We start from the raw sequence: 23159 nt of genomic DNA, 5'->3' as shown, positions 1-23159 counted from the left end.
TATGGAAAGAACCTAGATGTCCATCCACAGATGAATGGATCAAGAAGATGTGGTATATATACACAATGGAATACTATGCAGCCATCAAAAGAAATGAAATCTTGCCATTTGCGACAACATGGATGGAACTAGAGCGTATCATGCTTAGCGAAATAAGTCAAGCAGAGAAAGACAACTATCATATGATCTCCCTGATATGAGGAAGTGGTGATGCAACATGGAGGCTTAAGTGGGTAGGAGAAGAATAAATGAAACAAGATGGGATTGGGAGGGAGACAAACCATAAGTGACTCTTAATCTCACAAAACAAACTGAGGGTTGCTGGGGGGAGGGGGTTTGGGAGAAGGGGGTGGGATTATGGACAGTGCGGAGGGTATGTGCTTTGGTGAGTGCTGTGAAGTGTGTAAACCTGGTGATTCACAGACCTGTACCCCTGGGGATAAAAATATATGTTTATAAAAAAAAAAAAAAAAAAAAAAAAAAACGAAATGAAATTTAAAGAAAAACAAACTGGTCTCCTTTTAGGCTTATTTATCTTAGAACTTAAAAGTATTGTTTTTGTTTTTATTTTTTTAAGATTTTATTTATTTATTCACTTGACAGAGAGAGATCACAAGCAGGCAGAGCGTCAGGCAGAGAGAGAGGGAGAAGCAGGTTCCCTACTGAGCAAAAAGCTCGATGCAGGACTCAATCCCAGGACTGTGGGATCAAGACCTGAGTTGAAGGCAGACGCTTAACTGACTGAGCCACCCAGGGACCCTTAAAAGTGTAATTTTTAGAAAGAAGGGTTCATTTTTCAACAAGCTGACAAAGGGGTTGCACATAATCACACACATACCCCAAACATTCATGGTTAAGAACCCTTGAATCCATGGCCAAACTGTTGACACAACCTGGCTCATGGAGGTTGACTGCTCTCGTGACCTGGTGGATACAGCAAAGGTTACAGCACAGCTTTCTGCTGGTGGAGAAGGTGAATGTGGTTGCGTGAATGAAGACCATCTACTCAACTATTTTGTATGAGCGTTTCTGGCTCTTCCTCCCTCCCTTGGGAAGACCTGCTGTTAGCATCAGTCCACCATGAAAATATATGACCTTTCCCTCCACCTGCAGGTCTCCCTTGGCTCTGGTCATATCCCCCCAGGTGAAGGACGTCTTCCTGGTCCCCTCTCCCTGGACACGTTTGGTGGAACCTGAGACTGTGTCATCTTGGACTCCGTAAAACTCAAACCTATGCCCATAACAAGTGGTTAATAGGAACATTTTAGCTTCTCTCATCCAGGAACCAAAACACCTACGTGTGCCCCTTGTGTAGGTATAGGGAGCTGGGCAGTGGGAGTCATCTGCAAGACCAAGGCACCTCTATCCTCCACAGAGACTCCAGCAAGCACATGGTCTTTCTCTCTCTAAACCCAGCCCCTTAAATTTCAAACCTACAACTTGAAAAATAAAGGAATGCTAAATTGGCTGCTGTGTGCTCAGGGAGAGTTCCTTCCCTGAAGCCATGAGAAAGAACACCAGTGATAAGAAGAACTGATGGAAGCTCTGCTACTTCTCCACCCCGTCCTCCAACCCCCATGCTCCATTTCTCAGAGAAGAGACCAGGAAAGTCCCAATATTATATAATCTGCAGAGTATTTCATAACAAATGGCAAAATCCTGAAACTCTAAACGGGTGGGTCTCTCCCTCGCCTGTATGGGCATTCCTTTTGATCCCTTTTGAATCTCCAAACTCCTTGTGTTTCTTAAATATATATATATATATATATATATATATATATATATATATATATATATTTATGAAGATTTCTTTTTCTCAGTCCCCTCCTTCTCTATACAGAAGGATATAAAAAGGTTGGTTCATTTTCTTTTTCACTACGGTAATCAGATGTCACAGATTTTCTGCAATTAATGCTTTCCTTGGCTATTTTCAGACCTCCTATTAAGAGCTATTCTCTTACCGTAGCCTATTCCTCCGAACCCAATTAAACCCAATTAAATCCTCTGCCACAATTGTTCTATTTCCCCCATGTTTAATTATCTCTTAACAAGTCTGTTACTGCATGTTTTCAATTGGCCACCCCAGACGGTGCCGCTGAGAGGATGCAGTACACACATCTATGAAGTCTGGATGTGAAATTATCACCTGGCAAACTCCCCCGAGTGGAAAGGTACCAAGAGGGAAGGTTTCATTTTATTTTAAGAGTTCCTACTGCAACTTCAAATATGAGAGCACTATCAGCCGGTCGTGTCAAAAGTCCTTAAAACAACAAACAGAAAACAACTTCGCCTCTATGAAGTACGTCCTTTGAATTAACTAGGTCACTGGGAAAATGTGCTGAATTTAGGCAGCCCAAATAACTGACTTCAATATGTATTAGCAAATAAGCTTCAGTTTTATATGTGTGTGCATCGGTGTGTACACATTGGTGTGTGCGTGATAGATATTAGTCGCTTCCCGAAGCTTTGTACAGACTAGATTAAAATGACAAGCCCCACCCCCCAATCAGGACATTTTTGGTGTTAAATTTCATCTCCCCGATTAAAAGCTTATAGAAATACACGAAGGACTATTTAAAAAATTCATCAGCTGTAAGGATATTTTAAAAGAACAAGCTTAGGAAGCCAAAACTCATAAAAAAGCAAAGGAAAATCAGAAGAGGCAGGATAGAGACACAGCTCCCCATCAGAAATGCTCCAGTTTTTCGGATCCTGGAAAGGGACCTCAAAGGAAGAGAAATCGCAGGCATCTCCAGCAGAGAGGGAGAAGAAATCAGTCAGGTCTCCCCAAATCAGTAATTCGAGGAGACTGAGGAAGATTATGCCACGGTGTCAGTTCTAAATGTCAGCACTGCATGTGTTTAATGAGTTAGCTTCTCCGAGGATAAAAGGAACTCAAAAAGAAATGCTTGAGGAACTCCGCAACTTCTTGCTGGTGAACATGCAGACCTACAACCTGTCTGATCAGGTGGAAGGTCCATTGAAGAAAGGTAGATAAGGCTTGCTGCAAAAGGTAGGGAATGTGGTCTGTGGACCATGGCCAACACTCATGTGTAGGAACTCAGTCCTTCCCGCCGTAACAGCTTGGCAAAGAGCAGGTCATAATGAAAGAAAATTTTGCTCCAATACAAGCATTCTTGAGCACTGAGCAAATTCCCGGCACCGGTAATGATGTCCCTGGCCCTTGACTGAAAGGAGCTCACAGAATGAGACCAGAGGAGTGCTCGGAGCTCCTGTGCAGGGCCACTTAGGATGAACGCCAGGGAAATGCAAACGGAGAAAATTATATTTAATTCAACCTCATGTGCGGTCACCGAAACAGGAGAAAGTGGAACAATTATGTTGGAACCGCGCCATGGACCATGCACAATGGGCTTCCCGTAGGATAGGCAAAGCACTCCAAAACAAGAACGTTCTGTGACTTCAGTTAAAGGCCAGGGGTTGGGCATTGGGAGGAAGAGAAGGAAAACAACCAGAAAATAGAAAGCTTTTGAGAGAAAACATTAGGTCATCTTTAAGTGATTACAGGCTTTCTCTAAAGAACACATCACATAACAGAGGGGACAAAAATGTGACTGAGTGATGAAATTTGCTCAAGGTGCATTCTTCATTTATGTTTTCAATGGAAAGCCCTGTGTCTAGATGAAGGGAACAGTGGATAGGATTTTTAAGTCAAAGCCATGATCTGTGCCACTCTAGACCCGTGGTTTTCAAATTTGACCATTTGAATCCTTGGAGAACTCTGAAAAATCCCGCTTCATGGGAGGTACCCAGGACCCAGTGGGTCAGAGTCTCTGGGGGAACAAGGCACAGATACCACATATCTCTGAAATTCTTCAGGCCATGCTAAGGGCCTGCCGAATTTGCAAAATGGTGCTGTTTCTGATGGGGTTACCCATCCACACATGCTATGCGACTGGCGCCTTTTATTAGCTTCTGCTTTTAGAGAAACTGTGTGTCCACAACGACCCACACAAAGTCCTAAAACCCAAACTATGAGCCTCCTTCAAACAAGGTCAGTAATACCAACCAGCAAACCCGTGTGCCAACACGCACAAGCCCCACCATCTCACCATGATCACAGCTGTCTCGGGAGATCTATTATATACTGATATGTTATTTTGGGATGCTATCTAACATTTTTCTATAGGCAACCACGACCCTATTGGAGTCTTTCTCCTCCCATCCCCGTAGAGGGACCACACTGTGTCGGGGCATATCACTCTTCACCATGAGCATTATCGTAAGCAGGTGATTCATGGTGACTCTTGAACCAAGATCTGTACTCTGCAAAGTCTCCTTCCTGGAAAAATCTGTTCTCTCTGGAGACCGTAACAGCCTCAGGATTTCATTTTCATGCTTTTTCTGTACCTCCTGTTCCATTTTTCTAAATGCCCTCACAAAACTGTAGCCCATCCCAAGTACTATTTGTACAGGGTCAAATGTCTCTTTCCTTTTATTCTTGTTTTGTTTTGTTTTGTTTTTTGTTGTTTTTTTTTCCCCCCCGTCCCGATCTGTCTCTCTAGGATCCTTTTTGTCCCACCGTGCACCCAGCGCTCCTCTGGGACCCAGTCCCTTCCATCATCTTCCACTAGGTCCATTTTGTTTCCTTGGAAACCACGGCTTTCCATGTTCTTTACTCTGCTATTTGAAGGAAGACATAATCACACAGTTTTCGAGGAGGAGGGCATGAAACAAATCTTTCGAGACCCTGCAGGAGTAAAAATTCTTTACGCTGACTTCAAATGGACAGTTTGGTTCAGGAGAGACATCTATCTTGCCAATTCACTTGTCTTACAGCTGCTAAAGAGATTCTCTGCCTCTGAACCTTCACTAAAGACTTCAAAGGGTCCCGTGGCATTTTAATTCTGGATTATTTATGGTTGTGGTCTTTGTTTATATGCTTCTCCAACTGGTCTGAGGATCCCAACCTCTCAGCATCTCCTTCATGGAAATCCCAGGACACAGTGCTGGGGAGTAATTTTCGTTCCAATCACCAATCACCTATTGGACATCCAGTGCCCCTCTCCCCACAAAATCAGGAAAGTCAGGTCTTTGGATGCTAAGGGAAAATTAAATTACTTAGAGCTCATTTCTACCTCTTTTCTGAATCACGGGTGTAACTTGGATTGACTTTTAATTTTCTTTCCTTTTTCTCTATCACGCTCTCATTAGCTTTTACCAACGGGAAATAGACTCCTATTTATTTTCCCATCCAAGTTTTAAAAACGTGCCTAGTTTGTTACTTTTTCGTAGGATCCTCATTTGTTTTTTGCGCGTTTGTTTGAAGGATCAATATTTCGGTTATAGATTAGAGAGTTCTTGGGTGTGTTTTCTGTTTGATGCTTTGTGTCCTGATCCTGATAACCCTTTTTCAAAGGCTATCTTGAAGCTCTCTTACTGAAGGTTTTGTGCTAGAATATGTAGGAGTAAGACTATCTTTTTTCGGGGTGCCTGGGTGGCTCAGTTAGTTAAGCAGCTGCCTGTGGCTCGGTTTATGATCCCAGAGTCCCAGAATCGAGTCCCATGTCGGGCTCCCTGCTCAGCAGGGACTATACTTCTCCCTCTGACCCTACCCCTCTCATGCTCTCTCTCTCTCCCCCTCTCTCTCTCTCAAATAAATAAATAAAATCTTAAAAAAAAAAAAAAGACTATCTTTTTTCATTTGAGAAGAAGCTCTACGTGGGGGTTTTCAGCAGGAGGACCTTTGTATAATGAAAAGCAATTTACTCAAAGGGTCTTCAAAAGCCTTTTATGGGATCCTTTTCAGAAAGAACTGCCTGTTCAGCTTCCCTGTAAAAAAGAATGCTCCAATATTGCTTTGTGGAAGGCCAGTGGCTTTTACCCTGGGCAGGGAGAGAGGGCCAGGGAAAAGGCTGATGGGCCACTGGCAAGCAAACTATATCCAATTCCCTAGCTTTCAGCCTAAATGCTTGGCGTTCACTGCACTAATCTTCAAGGGCCTGGTGCCTCTTGTCTGGGTTGAATTCCTCCTGAATAAATTTCTTCAGTTTCCTGAGGAGTGGGGCAAAGGGCAGTCCTTTGCCCCACAGGATGGAAAATGTGTAGTTCTGCAGAACTTCAACGGAGCCCAAGGTTTTGGAAGACATAGGAAGATCAATGACTACGTCCAGTCAATCCCAGGTGAAGAGAAACATGGAATTCTCCATCACTGTGGAAATGATTGATTTTTCTTACTCCAACAAAAATAGCTCCGCACGTAATCCAAGAACCGGCACTAGCAAATAAACTAGAGAGAAATGGTAGGGTGGCGAGAGATCGTGGGCCATTCCACCACACGGAAGCATGGAGAGAGGTCTCTACGAGATGCAATTTCATTAGCTCCAAGTAAATGCTTTCCAAAGTCATTTAGGACGTAGCTTGATCCAATATATTTCGTGTATTACTGCATTTTCTTACAGAGCTTGTCATCAAGTATCTCTTTTTCTCTCTCGTTTTTATCTAGCGCAGACGCATCTAATACGGCTAAATTAAAACGATTTTTAGATAACTAAGATATAGGGCAAAGAGCGTAAATTCACGCAGCAGAGTAAGTTGACCCCAGGAGCGAGGGCGAGTGTCATGCTTCGAATATATGCCAGCACTGAGCTCTCAACGTTCCTCAATTAGTATCCTCATGTTCTTCCATCTAAGTCGTCCAATCAGTTCAAGACTGCTGTGTCCTGCCCATCATATGCTGCCAAAACGGCCCCCTAATGGCCCCAGTGTTTCCACTGAGCCTGGGGTCTACCATCTAAACCTGAGTAAGAAGCTCATGTATATGTTTAGACAACAGGACAGTTAATGGAATGGACTGTTTGCAGGTCTCCTGACAAGGCTCCAAAGCCAAAGAATTTGCGAATATCCTACATGAGAGTAAGCAGTCCCTAAAATCCAATGGAGTCAAGAGCAGAGATAGACGCCAAAGTCACTGGTGTTTTCCCTACACCACAATCCCTTGTCAAGGCAGCAGTAACACTAATGTTGACGTGGGATGGAAGAAGAGTTTATCTCTCCAACCAGGAGAGCCACCAGATCAGCGGGGACAATACCCCTTCCTTTCCGCAGGGTAAGAAGCACAAAGATGACTTTGAAAAGGACAGAAAAGAAACTACTGAACAGAGTGGCCTATCAAAGAAGAATGCGATACAGCTGTTTTGCAAAAACACCAGACAGCGCCTTCATTCAGAATTACAGACATTCTCCGGCCCTTTAGTCTTTTATCCAAAATATATCAGCCATCTATGACGATTTCCATATCCTTGCATTTGCAAATGAAAAGTCCACGGCTTATCTACACAGTACTGCGGGATTAACTTTCCAATTTTAGGATTACATCTACAGAAAATTAAATCCCATACATTTTCCCCCAGAAGAGACGCTTACACAGGGATAGAAGGTTGCAAAGCTGTGGAAAACATTTACACGGAGGGGAAGGAAAGCAGATGACAAGGGAGAGATGTAATTTTCTGTAACGTCAACAATGTGCTACGTGGAACTCCTCCTTTACGCTCGCCATGGGAGAGATCTATCACTAGGACACGGTTGACCATGGAAGGGGAGGTCAGCAAGCTCGCAGTGCCTACCACAGCAGCCTTATCCAAAGAACAGAGGTCCACGGGGTGGTCTGCTGAACAATGGGCCCTTCCATATGCCTCCTCTTATGTGCTTGTTTTCTGTGCTAGAAACGCTACCCTAAAAATAGCTCTGATTAATCCCTTTGGCACACACGCTGCTACTGTCTTTGGAAGAATGACTCTGCCCAGGGCATTCTCATTCCCGATGCACATGATGGTTTCAGAAGTCAAGACGAGCAGTAGCGTCGTCCCATTTCCAGAAGATGACAAATTATACATATTACAGCAATCACGCTCCCTGGTGTTTACCCAAAGGACTCCAAGATTTACATCTCTACAAAAACCCACACATGGGTGTTAAGAGCGGCTCTATTCATAATGGCCCACATTGGGAAACAACCAAGATGTCCCTCCCTAGGTGGATGGGTAAACTGGGGTCCATCCAGACAGCAGAAGAGCGCTCAGGGTTAAAAGGAAGTAAGCAATCCAGCTATGTATGGAAAAACTGTGAATGAGTCTTCAATGTGCATTACTAAGTGAAGGAAGGCCATCTGTAAAGGCTACGTGGTCTTTGATTCCAACTCTAGGACATTCTGGAAGAGGTAAAACCATAGAGACAATCAATGGTTGCCAGGGCTTGGGGTGGACATGGCAGAGATGAATAGGGAAAACACTGAGAAAATTTGGGGCCATGAATGTATTCTGTATGATGCTGTCATGCTGGATATAGGTCATTCTACATCTGCGCAAACCCATAAAATGTACGCCCCAAAGAGGGAACCCTAACGTAAGCTGCGAAGTTTGCGGGATAATGATGTGTAAATACAGGTTCTCCCTTGGTAATAAAAATCTATTGGTAGATTGGTAATAAAAATCTATATAGAGATGACACCTGTCCAAGGAGAAAAATGTGGTTCTAGGCTTCACGCCGTTTCTTTTTTTGTCTTCTAAACCCTACGCTCTTAACCGCGAGGATATGAAGCCTTTTCCGACGCGACGGCATTCTATGCAAGAGAGCCAAAACGATTCAATAATATAACCCCTCGGTGTTAATTGAGTTTTAAATTTTCTGGTGCCTCTCAGCATTTTCACGTTAAAGGATATTTGGCAGTGTTAATATAAAGAGGTTGCTGACTTCAAATCAATTCCTCTGTAATTTAATTGAGTTCTTAAAATACATCAGCAAAATTGAGTATTTAAAAGAAAAGCCACAATCGGCGAATCAAAAAGGATTATGGAGAAAAGTCTCCCGTGAGTGTTGTGGAAATATTATTTACAAGTTTGCGGAAGCAATTAACGCGTGTCTGAAGCCACGATCAAAGCGCTTGCAAAGTGGGGTGGGGGCATATCGTACCCTCGACGGAGGAGTGTAGGTAATCGTTAGACACCTTTTTGTTTTGACAGTTCATTTAAAATTTCTAAGTCTTGTTGGGAAAAAAAAGAGCACCCAGTAAATTAAGATTTTGAGGACGTCGGTACCTGCTGTTTCTGCACACACAATCTAGGACTCGAAAATTATTCAGATTTGGCTTAAAATGTCTGGTTCACTATTGTTTCACTGTTCATGTTAATTTCACTTTCCTCTGTACCTCCCCTGCCCTCCGCCATTACTTATAACCCATTGCCTTGTAACCCATTCCTTCATATTGAAGGTCAAAAGGCAGCTCCCGAGTGATTTTTGGATGCACAAGGATCTGAGGTCAGTATGCGTCCTACCTCCAGACCACAGCAACCCCTGACAATGGCCTCCTGCTTCACTCTATGGTCATATTGTCCCATACCTCTACCACACAGCCACCCTAGGACCTCGAAGACGTCACTCAACCTTCAGCATTGAGTTTCCTCACCTCTAAAGTAAGGATTGTGCTTGTGTGGTCGTTGAAATGATGACCCCCCCCCGCAGAAGATATGCCCGTGTTAATCCCCAGAACTTCTGAATACATCACGTTACATGGAAAATAGCAATCAAAGTTGCAGATAGGATAATGGGTGCTGATCTCCTGATCTGGAGATAGGGGATAATCCTGGATCCGCCAGGTGGACCCAATGGAAGGATGGGGATTGTTATCAGGAACAAGGGACACAGAAGAGAGTGAATCACAAAGATCTCACCATGAGAAGGACCAAAGCCAGTGGCTCTGGAGACAGAGGAAGGGGGCAATGAGCCAAGGATTGGGGCAGGCTCTGGGATCTCTGGCAAAGGCATAGATTCTCCCCTAGAGCCTGGGAAGAAATGCAGCCTTGCCGCCCTATTGATTCTAGCTCCCTGAGACTCACTTTGGACTTAGGAACTCCAGAAGTATAATGTCATAAATGTGTGTTGCCTTAATCACTGGGTTGTAGTAATTTGTCGCAGCGGCCACAGGAAACCAATAGGAATGGTAAGTATTGGATACAGAGGTTGAGATGATCGAGTTAGTGCACAAAAAGCACTTGGAACAGGTCCTAGCACAGAAGCCTATGTTACGGTTGATAGCCCAGAGCGAGAACGCTGGGTTCAGGACATAGAATGCACAAGAATGACACGGGAAGAAGAAGAAATAACAGTATTTGAGGGCACACAATTCCCCTTATATCATGCACTTAAATAACATCCTCTACCATCTGTCATTGTTTTGATTCCACAAGCATCATGAGATATCTTGGTACATGTTTATTTCTTGCACAGGAAGGCCCAAATTGATTTTCTTGCCAAATAACCAATTACTCCTACAGAACCATGTCCTTTGAACATGAAAAACTGCTTAGAGGTAGGAGAACCTCTGGACATTTTCAAAGAACACCAGGAAAGAATCTACAAAGTTGACACATGACACACCTGACATTTAGAAAGTGGGACAAAGACGGGAGCTGACAGATTTCAGATGTCGCCATGGCCCTGGCCAGGCCTTCACGCTCTCCCTCTCTGTTTTTGATTATTACTATGGTTTCCATGACCACCGGAGGTAAAAGGCAGGCTTAACAACATACTGTAGCACAATCGGATGTGATCACGTTCGCCCACTAAGTTCTCATCCCGGAGCAAATCACATGATTCATCTGTTGATTTGGTCTCTCTATACTTGTAAGAAGTCAACATCTCCTGGGATCCTCGTGGACCCAATGGAGAAGACAATCACTGAACAAGAGCCCACAGTGATTTTTCTGGCAAACAATTCACTTCCTTAGAACTCAATTTCTACCCAAGGAAAATGGGCAAGATCTCTCTGCCTAACCCATCAAATAGGACCACTCATGTGAAAGGAAGATTGAAAGCCACAGAGCCAGCAAATCCATCCATAATTATTCTGGTAGGCCCTGACTATTTCATTTTCTTTCAAATCAGGTATTGCAATGTGCTGACAGTCACCATCATCACCAGTGTGCCCATCATTCAAGATCATGCATGAGCAAGAGAAACACATCTCCCTCATGGACTTCTCCTAAAAATGAGTAAAATACAGAAAAGCTAAGCATCCAGTGATCTTGTCACTTGTGTGAGAACACTATCACAGCTCATATAACTCAGGTAAAACCGAGGAACACTACATTCCATGGGACTGGCAAAGAGACAACATCAAGTCATGCTTTTGAAGGCCTGAGCCAAGAAAGCTCCTATACCTTAATACTTTAAAAAAAAAAAAAAAAAAAAAAGCTGAGGATGGCTTGGAAAGGAAAATCAGGCGTATTTTGTTGACAAAAACTATAAAACCTTAATATACTCAGGAAAGGGGATAAGGTTTCCGGTAATGTCATCCCAGAGACAAGATCACGCCATCCTACATGTAAACCACTTCCCATGAGTGTCCAGGGCTTTGAAGAAGTCATTAAAAAAATGGAGTAGGTTAAAATTTCAAGTCCTGCTACTTATGTAATTTTTATGACAATGTTAAGAGACAACAAACCCAGATATTGTAATTTTCCAGGGTGCATGTGGGGTACCTTGTCTGGTCACTGGGTAGTTGCTCACTGATGCTGATGCCCTCATCTGCTCAGTGTCAGATTCACACTGTCCTCATCTTCTCTATGTGGGGTTCACACCCTCCTCATCTGCTCGTGTAGGTTCACACCCTCCTCATCTGCTCAGTGTCAGATTCACATAAACTTCATCTCCTAAGTGTCGGGTTCACAACGCCTCATCTCCTCCATGTTGGGTTCACCACACCTCATCTCCTCAGTGTCAGGTTTACAATGCTGCATCTCCTCAGTATTGTGTTCACAACTCCTCATCTCCTCAGTGTTGGGTTCCTACCTCCTCACCTGCTCAGTGATGGGTTCTCACCCTCCTCATCTGCTCAATGTTGGGTTAACACCAACCTCATCTGCTCAGTGTCAGGTTCACACCCTCCTCATCTGCTCAGAATTGGGTTCTCACCCTCCTCCTCTGCTCAGTGTTGGTTCACACCACCCTCATCTCTTCAGTGTCGGGTCCACACCACCCTCATGTGCTCAGTGTTGGATTCACACCTCCTCATCTGCTCAGTGTTGGTTCAGAACACCTCATCTTCTGTGTTGGGCTCACTACTCCTCATATGCTCATGTTGGGTTCATACCCTCCTGCTTGCTCAGTGTCAGGTTCTCACCCTCCTTCTCTTCTCAGTACTGGGTTCACACCCTCCTCATCTGCACAGTGTTGGGTTCACACCCTCCTCATCTCTTCAGTATTGGGTCCACACCACCCTCATCTATTCAGTGTTGGGTTCACACCTCCTCATCTGCTCAGTGTTGGTTCACATCTCCTCATCTGCTCAGTTTCAGGTTCAGAACACCTCATCTTCTGTGTTGGGTTCACAACTCCTCATCTGCTCAGTGTTGAGTTCACACCCTCATCATCTGCTCAGTGCTGGGTTCACACCACCCTCATCTGCTCAGTATTGAGTTCACACCCTCCTCATCTGCTCAGTGTCGGGTTCACACCCTCCTCATCTGTTCAGTGTCGGGTTCACACCAACCTCATCTGATCAGTGTTGGTTCACACGAACTTCATCTGCTCAGATGGCTCTCACTGAGCTCAGCCTTCTCCGTACGCACTACTCGCCATCTGAATCCTAACCTCTCAGGTCAAGTGGGTGGAGAGAGCAGGTACTTCTCTCTCAGGACCAAAAGGCAAGTGCACATCACAGAGACACCATCAAAGATCTAGCTGAAGCCAAGTTCAAAAACAAGGGAAAGAAGTAGGTGGCTTCTTCTCAGCTTACAAGGCTGTGACTGAGGTCCCTTTCTGTCTTCCTAGAGACATCCCCTTAGGACTCCCTGTTATCGCACTGAAGACAAGTGTCCACCTTTTCAGAGCTTACAAGACATGACGAAAATAGATGAATGTCCTGTCACTAAGATCCCTTTAAGTTTTTAATAAATTCACCTCATTTTGTGTTTGAACAATGGATGTGTATCTTTAGGAACCAGGTTCAATTTGAAAAGACTCTAAGACAAGAAACCTACAAAGAACAAAAGTGCTAAGTACATATGCATGTGAGTGAGTGCTACACTAAACCGTAATGACAGGCTTGCAGTGGAATGCTGGATATGTCCGCTTATCGTAGGTAATGAATGCTACATGCATTTGTTTACTGTTTCTAAATAGAAAGTAGCAGCAGAACCTGTTAAGAAGAAAACAATCTTTGACTATGAAATAAAAATAAAAACAAGACAACAAAAACGAAGAGAGATCAGATTTGCTGTAAACTCCAGATACGTGTTCTCTCCATGACCTTCACAAAGTCTAAACTGCTGACAGCATTATTTTTTTCAATCTTCACTTTGATGTCTTGATGTAATTCTGAAAGCTTTATTCTTCAGGATCTCCCCTGAAGCACAGCCCTGTGCAATGACACAAGGTTATTGGTTCATTTCCACTACCCTGGCCTACATTTTTCTTTAAGTCAAGTGAAGGTAAAGCATTCCTGGGGAAAACACTATTGCATGAGGAGGCACCAATATTGTGGCTGTCTCACTCCAAGCGACAGTCATGATAAGTCTCTGTGCTTCAGGGAGAACTTCATTCTCCTCTTCCTAGCTGCATCCACGGCTGCCCAGAAGCATTAGGATAGGGTATGGTCATTAGGAAACCTGGCCCTCTTTTGACCACTCTACATGCATGTGAATAAATTCTAGCAGACAGTAACAAAGAATCCTCAAGTTAAATGACTTCTTTCGTAATCCATTATAATATACCTCATACCGAGATGCACATGCTATGGAATGAATATATTTATGAGAGATGGACAAAGTCAATAACACTGTCACCAACGACTGACTTCATTGCTCTTGTGTTATTAGTTCAATAAATTCAATAATTAAGTAGTAATTCAATTAATTCAGTAATTTGCTTTGGACTGTGTAGGGGCACTGTGTCCGATGGGGTGGTGGTTACCATAATAGAAAATATTTCCTGCGACGCCTGGGTGGCTCAGTGGGTTAAGCAGCTGCCTTTGGCTCAGGTCATGATCCCAGCGTCCTGGAATCGAGTCCCACATCAGGCTCCTTGCTCAGCAGGGAGGCGGCTTCTCCCTCTGCCTCTGCTATCACTCTGCCTGCCTGTGCTCTCTCTCTGTCTCTCTCTCTCTGACAAATAAATAAATAAAATCTTAAAAAAATAGAAAATATTTCCTATATTTGAGGGATTTTCAGGCTCATTGGGAAGCCAGGCACTTAAGCAAATAAGGAAGAGAATGCAGGTTAACAAAGATGCCCTCTTCAATAAATGATCATCATGGAGGAGAAAGGCTTCCCTGGGAAATGACATTCAGGTGACATCATGACATTAGATGGAACAGGATTTTTTCAGAAACTCAGATACAGGAAGAAAGGTCAGCAAGCACATCACAACACATCAGGGTCTGAGTCAACACTGCTGATTCTGGAAGGTTCTGAATGGTTCAAGCTGCCCAGGGCAGAGCATGTGGAAGGATATAAGAAATGGGGTTCAATGGGGACCTTGCCCAAGTCACCAAAGGCCATCCCAGTAGCCGCCAGTCTTTGTTGACACAAGGGGAGGTGTCTTCCAGACACATCCATCCTCAAGTACAGAGGGTAGGACTACAGGAGACAGCAAAGAAGGAAGGAGCTCGCTAAGTCCATGTACTTGTGAGTGAGAGCTAAACTAAACGTCAGTGAAGGAGAAGTCAGGAGCGTTCTTACTGAAAGACTGAGAAACAGCCTCGGGAAGGAGAAGGAGAAACAAGAGCCCATCACACATGAAGAGAACATCCCAAGGAAGGAGACAGATGTCGTGGAGGTCATTGATGAGGACAGGTGAGGTTCATCTCCAGGCACTCCCAAGATCATGGCCAACTATACATGGTAGACTAAAGATTACACGTCCCCAAAGTCATGCATATCCAAATCCCCAAGAACCCTTGATCCTGGAACTATGGGACACTGACCCCTGTACATTGAAAATACACCTCTAACGTCTGATTCCCCCAAAACATACCTACTTCCAGCCAACTGTTGACTGCAAGCCTGACCAAAAACATAAAGTCAGTTTACACATATTTTGTACGTTCTATGTATTATGTACTGTATTTGTACAACAAAGGAAGCTAGAGAAAAGAAAACGTTCTTAAGAAAATCACAAGGAAGAGAAAATACATTTACAAGGTTATATTGATAAAAAGAAATTCAGGGCGCCTGGGTGGTTCAGTGGGTTAAGCATCTGCCTTCAGCTCAGGTCATGATTTCGGGGCCCTGGGATCAAGCCCTGCATTGGGCTCTCTACTCAATGGAGAGTCTCCTTCTTCCTATCCCTCTCCCTCTGCTTTCTACTCTCCCTGCTTGTACTCTCTCTCTCTCTCTGTGTGTCAAATAAATAAAATCTTCTTTAAAAAAAAAAAAATTGTATGTGTCAGTGAACCTGAAAAGTTCAGGCACATATTGTTCGAGAGTCAAGTGTATATAACCTTCCACAGCAAAGGACTTCACAAGGTTTTTGCCTGTATGATTAAATATAGGACCGTGAGATGGAGAAATGGTGCTGGATGATCTGGGTAAGCCCAGAGGAATTACAAGTTCCTTACTAGAAGAAGGCAGCAGGGCATCAGAGAAGATGGGACTCGATGTGACCAGTAAGTAGAGAAGTGAAAAGGAATGTGGAGCCACAAGGCAAGGAAAGGTGGCCACCCCTTGATGTGCCAAAATGCAAGAAAACATGTCCTCCCCTAGCACTTGCAGGAGGCACCAGCCCAGGGGGACACTTGGGTGTTTGCCCCCAACAACTGGCATCCAGAGCTGTATTCATTCATGTGTGCTGTGCAGACCATTAAGGTTGTGATCATCTGTTACAGCAGCCATGAGATACTCATACCTGGGAGGAAGAGTAGCAACAGAGGAACGTAATGATCACTCGTTTTTTAAGAAACACAGAGCAGGCAAAGGTACAGAACAGCAGAATGGTGCCTTTTGGATGTGGAAGAATGCCATTGCATTTCCAAATACAGGGCACGTAAGAAACGAAGAAGAGAGATCATCGAGCATCTAGCACAGAGCCTTGGTGAGGACACGTGCACCATTAGAGCTGGTGTTTGTTTGCTCAGCCCTGAACAGTCAAATTATTTGGTAAGTTCTTTTGAAAAAAAAAAAGAAAGAAAGAGAGAGAGAGAGAGAGAGAAAGAAAGAAATTAAGAAAGAAAGAAAGAGATTGTTCCAATGACTCTTTAAATACATCAAACCATGGGCGCCTCGGTGGCTCAGTGGGTTAAGCCACTGCCTTCAGCTCAGGTCATGATCTCAGGGTCCTGGGATGGAGTCCCGCATCGCATCGGGCTCTCTGCTCAGCGGAGAGCCTGCTTGCCCCCGTCTCTCTCTGCCTGCCTCTCTGCCTACTTGTGATCTCTCTCTGTCAAATAAATAAATAAAATCTTAAAAAAAAAATCAAACCAAGGATTTTCAGAATCACAAAAACAAGATGGCAGCCCTGTTGAGAACGCCTTCAAACACCACCACACATGTTTGATGAAATTGCCTTAAACGAACTTCCTCCTTAAATCCACTCTTATTCTGGTCAGCTATACTGGAATCCCAACTCAATAATATTTTGTTCCTTTTAAAACATGTAAGTAATGGTTGATGTCACATCACTTCCAAGACTGGTTCTAAGACTTAACACCACAGAAATGGGGATGCGTTTTCAATGTTGGTGGCCAGTATCAGGACACGTTGCATGATAATTTGATGTTTCCAAACATAAAATGATAAAGGACAGTCATGCACGGTCAGCTGTAGTTACCCTCATTCATTAACTTTTGAGCAAGTATTGGGTTTAAATATTTTTAAATATTTAACTTATGCAACTGATGATATCTTAGGATAACTTATGCAACTTATGATATCTTATCAAAACAATTAAATTAATGGTGCCTGGGGGCTGCCGCCCGTGGTGCGTCTGACCCTTGGTCTCAGTTCAGGTCAGGATCTCAAGGTTATGAGACTGAGCCCCAGGTTGGGTTCCACACTCAATGGAAGACCGCTTGAGATGTTAAATTAGTGGAGATTTCTAATGAAGTCATGATTATAAAAGGCGTGTAAATCCTACCAGTGACAGACCAAAGGAACACCTACTCTGAAACAATGACTCTGTGGCCAGCCCCTGTCCCATGGTAAACTTCACCTCCCTCCTGAATCGGTCACTCTGGAAAGGTAAGAAATTTGTGAGGTCACCTATCTTGGACTCAGAATACTCGTCATTCACCCGACGCCCTTGCCTTGTCACCTCGCCAGATTTTATTTGTTAACCTTCTTCCCAGAACAGCATCATTTGAACAAGCCAATCAATTACCATTAAAAGCGCAAGTGAAAAACCAAGCGTTCCCCAAGGAAGGCTTGAATTTTCTAAGTAATTGAGAAGAAAATATAGCGGCTAAAATACTAGTCCATTTAGAAGACTTAATTACAGATAAGTCAATGCTAAATAATTTATATTCTTCTGTGCATATGTATGAGACTAGAACAAGAATTGGGGGAGAGAGGAACCACTGCTTTGCCTCCAAGTACCTGTTACCTATAGACAAATGGCCTAAGACACCATATTTATTTTCTTCTTATTCCAGGTTTGCAAAATTCAAGGAAGAAAATAATACTCATTCATCTGTGGATAAAAATAAAATGCCTGGCTTCCTGAGTGTGATACTGGGATTTATAGTAAGAAAAATTTATTTGATCGTCTTTCTTAGCATAGAGCTCCTAAAACCCTGGGAATTTACTAAGTGTTGAGAGCAATGAAGGTGTTTTGGTTATGTTATGAGGCAATTTGGGGCAAATATCTAGGAAGGGAAGCTGGTAGCTAGCAGAGACACCTGTGTGATTGATTAGAAGTGGAACTTTCTGTCCTGGCTCTGACCTACCTACCTCGAACCCCAGAGAGGGGAGAAGAGCTGAAGCTTGGATCGGTCACCAGCCCCAATGATTTAATCAATCATGTCTGTGTAATGAGGAAGCCTCCATAAACACCCAAGAGAATGGCTTTCAGAGAGCTTACAGGTTGGTGAAGATGGGGAGGGCTTGGGGAGAGAGGAAGACCCGGAGAAACTATGAGCACGCCAGACCCTTTGTCCATATGTTACTGGGTTACTCCTGAGTTGTAGCCCTTAATAATAAACCTATAATGGAGAGAATAACATGTTTGTTTTTGAGTTCTGTGGATCAACTGCTTTCACAGATTAATAGAACCCAAGGAGAGCATCGTTGGAACCTCTGATCTATACAGCTTGTGGGTCAGAAGCACAAGTAACAGTGTGAACTTGCCATTGGCATGTGATGTGTAAGGTGGGCAGTCTTGCAGGACTGAGCCCTTACCCTGCGGGATCCGACCCTGTCTCCAGGTAGAACTGTAGGACACCCAGCTGCTGTCAGAGACCAGCATTATGGTGTGGGATACCCTCCCGAGCAAAGACATCCTAATGGGTGGTCAGAATCCCCCTCACTAAAACATATGTTCTGCAATGATGTCATCATGTTAAGAAAGACATGCAGAAGAATTTTCTGTGTAATTGAAAAAAGTTGCATCCTCTCAGAGGCTGGTCAGCTCTGGACCACTGTGCAGGGAAGCTTTAGGCCCAGAAGGATACCTTCCCAGAGTCAGATGACATTGGCTTCCTGCAGGCTCATTCTCTCCCCTTGTCAGCTGAACGGACAGTTGGAGGTAAGAGGTAGTCCAGTTCCTTACCTACGTGGTCTACTTAGCCAGGATTGGGCCTCACCCCACTTCAAAACTACGCATTTGAGAGTGCTGACCTGCATTGCCCTAGGCCTTCCTGAGAATCTCCTATGCACCATGCATTGTGCTTGGTACGGGGAAGAGGACAAGTTTTCTATGTCCTCTGCCAACTGCATATAAAGGACTATGTGAAGGTTCTTGTAAAGGGATAAGGAACAGGGCTGCTGTCCATTGTATTAACCATGCTTGCATGGGTTCGGTTACATTCTGCCCCACCCAAGTCCTAAAAGTTGCCTTTCTCCATTGTCCGACGTCATGGTTAAATAAATTCGTCTAGAGGGATTCCACAGACACTCCTGTTTCGGCAGTCGCTATAAAAAGGGAAAGAAGTAGGGCATGTAAAGGAACATGCTTAAGCGAAAGATCCTCAATCATCTACAAGTGAAATGTAGTTTGTTAATATTTACTACCACAGCATGCCAAGTAGGACATCCAACAACCTCCCAGAGAAAAACAAAACAGCCCCATTCCCTATGGATATTAATTACCCACTTCAAGGAAGCATGCTGAGTCAGAATTTTCTTGCTCTCAAATTCTCAAACACACCAAAAATGGAATCAATGAACTCCTTGGCTTTAACTTTACCCAATGCCCTTTGCTCAAAAGTTTAGTGAAGCAGAATGAAGTGACGATAATTGCATGCACTGAATCAAGTGCTCTTTCTTCCAGAGGACAAAACAAGTGGGCGGGGGCATGGCCACTCCGGTCTTTAAAGGGAGCCTGAGTCCTAACAGACGCAGCCGTCAGAATTATTGCTACAAGAGTTGAAGAGGAGGCATGGTAACAGGTGTATGTCTGCGGCACCATACATGCTGTAAGGATGGTCGTCAAATCTCTCCTTGGTGCATGCAGACGTCACAGGTGACATTCCCGAGTGCTCCCAGACCCCACTCACGCATGAGTACCATGTTGCAGGTAAAAAACACCATCTCTATGTCTAAAAGACTGTAGAGGAGGCATTAATGGAATTCCTAACGTGAAAACACATATGCACACACATGTAGCTTATGTATATGTGCGCACATGCCTAGTACATGCATCATGTGTGCACATGTATCATGTGCACATGTATGTGTGTTATATGTGCATGCATAATTTATTTTATGTTAATCTTCATGACTGGTGAATGCAAGATGTTCTCCATGTGAAAACATGCATGTACATACCTTATCTATGTGTGTACATACATAATCCGTGTATCATTTGTTATGTGCATGTGTGTACATGTATGTCATAGATGCATGTATGACTTATATTAATATTCATGACTGATTTGTGAATCCAAGATGTTGTCCATGTGAAAACACGTATGCACACGTATCTTGTGTATATGCATGTACATGCATAATACACATATCACCTTTGCCCACATGTATCATACACGTGTGTATGTGTACATGTGTGTATTATATGCATACATAATTTATTTTATATTAATATCCATGATTGATGTGTAAATCCAAGATTTCTCCATGTGAAAACATTTATGCACACGTATCTTATTTATGTGTGTACACACATAATACGCATGTCTTCTGTGCACACACTTGGCTCATATATATGTGTATATGCATGTATTATATATGAATGCATAATTTATTTTATATTAATATTCATGATTGATTTGTGAATCCAAGATGTTCTCCATGTGAAAACATGTATGCACACATATCTTATGTATATGTGTACATACATAGTGCACATATCTGTGCACATATGTATCATACATATGTGTGTACATGCATGTGTTCTACATGAATGCATAATTTATTTTATATTAATATTCATGATTGATTTGTGAATCCAAGATGTTCTTCATGAATGGCCCTGCCGCCCTCCAAAGAATCAAGCCATGTCCTCAAGTATGGATGGGAAAACTATACAGTCCAAGAAGAAATATGTTTGGCTTTCCAGGCCCTGTGCTCTGGGACAGTCATTTGATTTTGGCCCATCAGGTGTATAAGAGCCACAGACAATAAATAAATAAATGCCACAGTGTGGACTGGGTTCCAATAGAAATTTATAGAAACAGGTCACTTGCCCACAGTTATGGCTGACTCACCTTGTGCCTGAATATGTTTCAAGGTCATTTACTCAAAAGTTGAGTTTATTGATGTCCTCCAGAGAAGAACAAAATTGGGCATAAATAACTCATAAATAATGTAAAATAATCTACATAAATAGATACAATTGCCCCTTTATTCTACTCTGAAATATATATTTCGGCAGAAAAGCAGCATTAAATTAGGGAGAAAAGCAACAAGTACTGTGTTGGTGCAAAGGAAACATTATGGGTTTAGAAAATCGTTGAAAGGAAAAGGAACAAGGAAAACCAAAATATTTATATTTATCTTCAGTATTAGATATTATATTTTACATATCACATATTTTTATGCCATAGGCCTATAATCACATTGCATATATTATATTTGTGTAAGTTTTATATCATTATATTTAAGTCTATATGCCAGTCCCTTTACCAAATGGATTGACAGAACTCCTCTGTGTCCCTCTGAATCACAAAACGTTTAATAGCAGATCTACTGGCATAATGCGCTCAGAACTAGAGTATAAACAAACTATCTGAACATTCCAATTTATTCTTAGCCCCCACGCTAAGTCCTCATCATCAGGACCTGTGATGCACTCATAAATTCAGTTCCATAGAATCCTGAAATCCCTATTCATGCTTCATCTCTGCATCTCTATTTTTTTTTTTAAGATTTTTATATATTTGCCAGAGAGAGAGCACAAGCAGGGGGAGCAGCAGAGGGGGAAGCAGGCTCCCCACTGAGCAAGGAGCCCAATGAGGGGCTCGATCCCAGGACCCCAGGGTCGTGACCTGAGCCGAAGGCAGGCGCTTAACCCACTGAGCTACCCAGGCATCTCTCGGCATCTCTTCACTTAAAAATGAAAATTAGGACTCCAGGACAGGATGGAAGGAATTTCTCTTGATCAACAGTTTTGAATGGAACTAATAAGCCATCTTGGGAATAAAACCGAGGAATTTCGAAAGTCATCCCAGAAACGTATGAAAATCCACTGCAAAGAGTTTCCTTTCACAGACGTTACCAAAGCAGACAATGATCAGGCAACATAGAAAACATGATTCAAGGGGCATACGTTGAAATTTTCAAGTCTCAGAGAGGTTTCCTGAATGTTTTTCCTAGGAAGCTCATTGGTATCATTTATAATCACAGATGCCCCCCGGGGGAAAGGGCAATGGACGCCCGTCTCTCTGTTCTCTACATTTCTCAGCAGCCTGGTCATCAAGAAAGAGCTACTTAGCAGCAGACCTAGATCACAGCACCGTTGCCCCATGCACCTGCCAGCCCCCCTTGTAAATGACAGTGACTGCAAACGAAGACCCACGGAGCTCTCACTTCTCACGGACACAGGTTGGGAATGCCCAAGCAGGGAAACTCCGTCATAAGCTTTGCATCTAGCCACGCCATCGTCAGGATATAACACAGGAAGTTTTAGCTGAGGATCACCTCTCATCAAGGGTGAGCGCCAAGGACACCCTAATTCAGACAGGCTTCAATTTGGAATCAGTCCTCATCGAGGTCATCCCAAAGTGTAAGAACCACCGAGCACGCCCTTATTCATATGGGCACTTAGACAACCTCTTGCGCACACACGCGCGCGCGCGCACACACACACACACACACAGGTCCATAATGCCTGGTGCTTTCAAATGCAAATTGAGCCCAAGTGACCATAGCCAAAACCCAAAAGGCCTTTCAAGATACAGAAGTCCTCATTCTGCTCTCCCGATGGCGCAATTTATATAATGTTCCCTCCGGGTTTCATTACAGGAGCTGTCACATTATGAGCTGTGACCGGTCCACAGCTCGAAGCGCAATGCCAGACCTATTACCACGGCTTCTCCTTGGAAGCGAGACAGCCTGATTGTATTAAGCAGAGTGCTCCTAGCACAGCGGCTACCGGAACGATTATGACCAAGCCGCATCGGGCTGCCATTCCAACACTGGACAGTGTGAGAAGGAAGACAAAGCATTCTAAGACTTCATGCCCCCCTGAGATAGCAATACTCCTCCAGACTGAAAAATGGAAATAAAAACAGGCAGGGAGAAATTAAAAAAAAAAAAAAAAAAAAAAGGGCGCTTTTTTTTTTTTTTTTTAGAAAGCTACACAATTCATAAGACAAAGGAATTTACATAATGATGATTTAGGTGTATGTGCTGATGAGAAATGTCTCTGTATGTTGAATGTCTTTGGTAAAATAACCTACACAAGCTCAAAATAGAAATCATCTTCCCATCTATAATCATCTTCCAAATCTGCATGTTGATAACAAAAGGGGGACAGCGGGAGTCTTTGTTAATTAAAAATAATCTTTGAAAAAAAAAAATAACTAGCACTTTTTT

The 23159-nt window shown here is 43.2% G+C and overlaps 1 protein-coding gene across 8 annotated transcripts in view; it reads right to left on the bottom strand.

Moving 5' to 3' along the window:
* LOC309856922 (neuroligin-4, X-linked) overlaps window positions 1–23159 on the bottom strand; it is a 304846-nt gene that overhangs the window by 242743 nt on the left and 38944 nt on the right. The gene's annotated exons all lie outside the window — the stretch shown is intronic.

The sequence above is a fragment of the Mustela nivalis genome, assembly GCF_964662115.1.
Source record: "Mustela nivalis genome assembly, chromosome: Y".
Taxonomy (NCBI): Eukaryota; Metazoa; Chordata; class Mammalia; order Carnivora; family Mustelidae; genus Mustela; species Mustela nivalis.
This window is presented reverse-complemented; position numbering and strand designations above follow the sequence as displayed.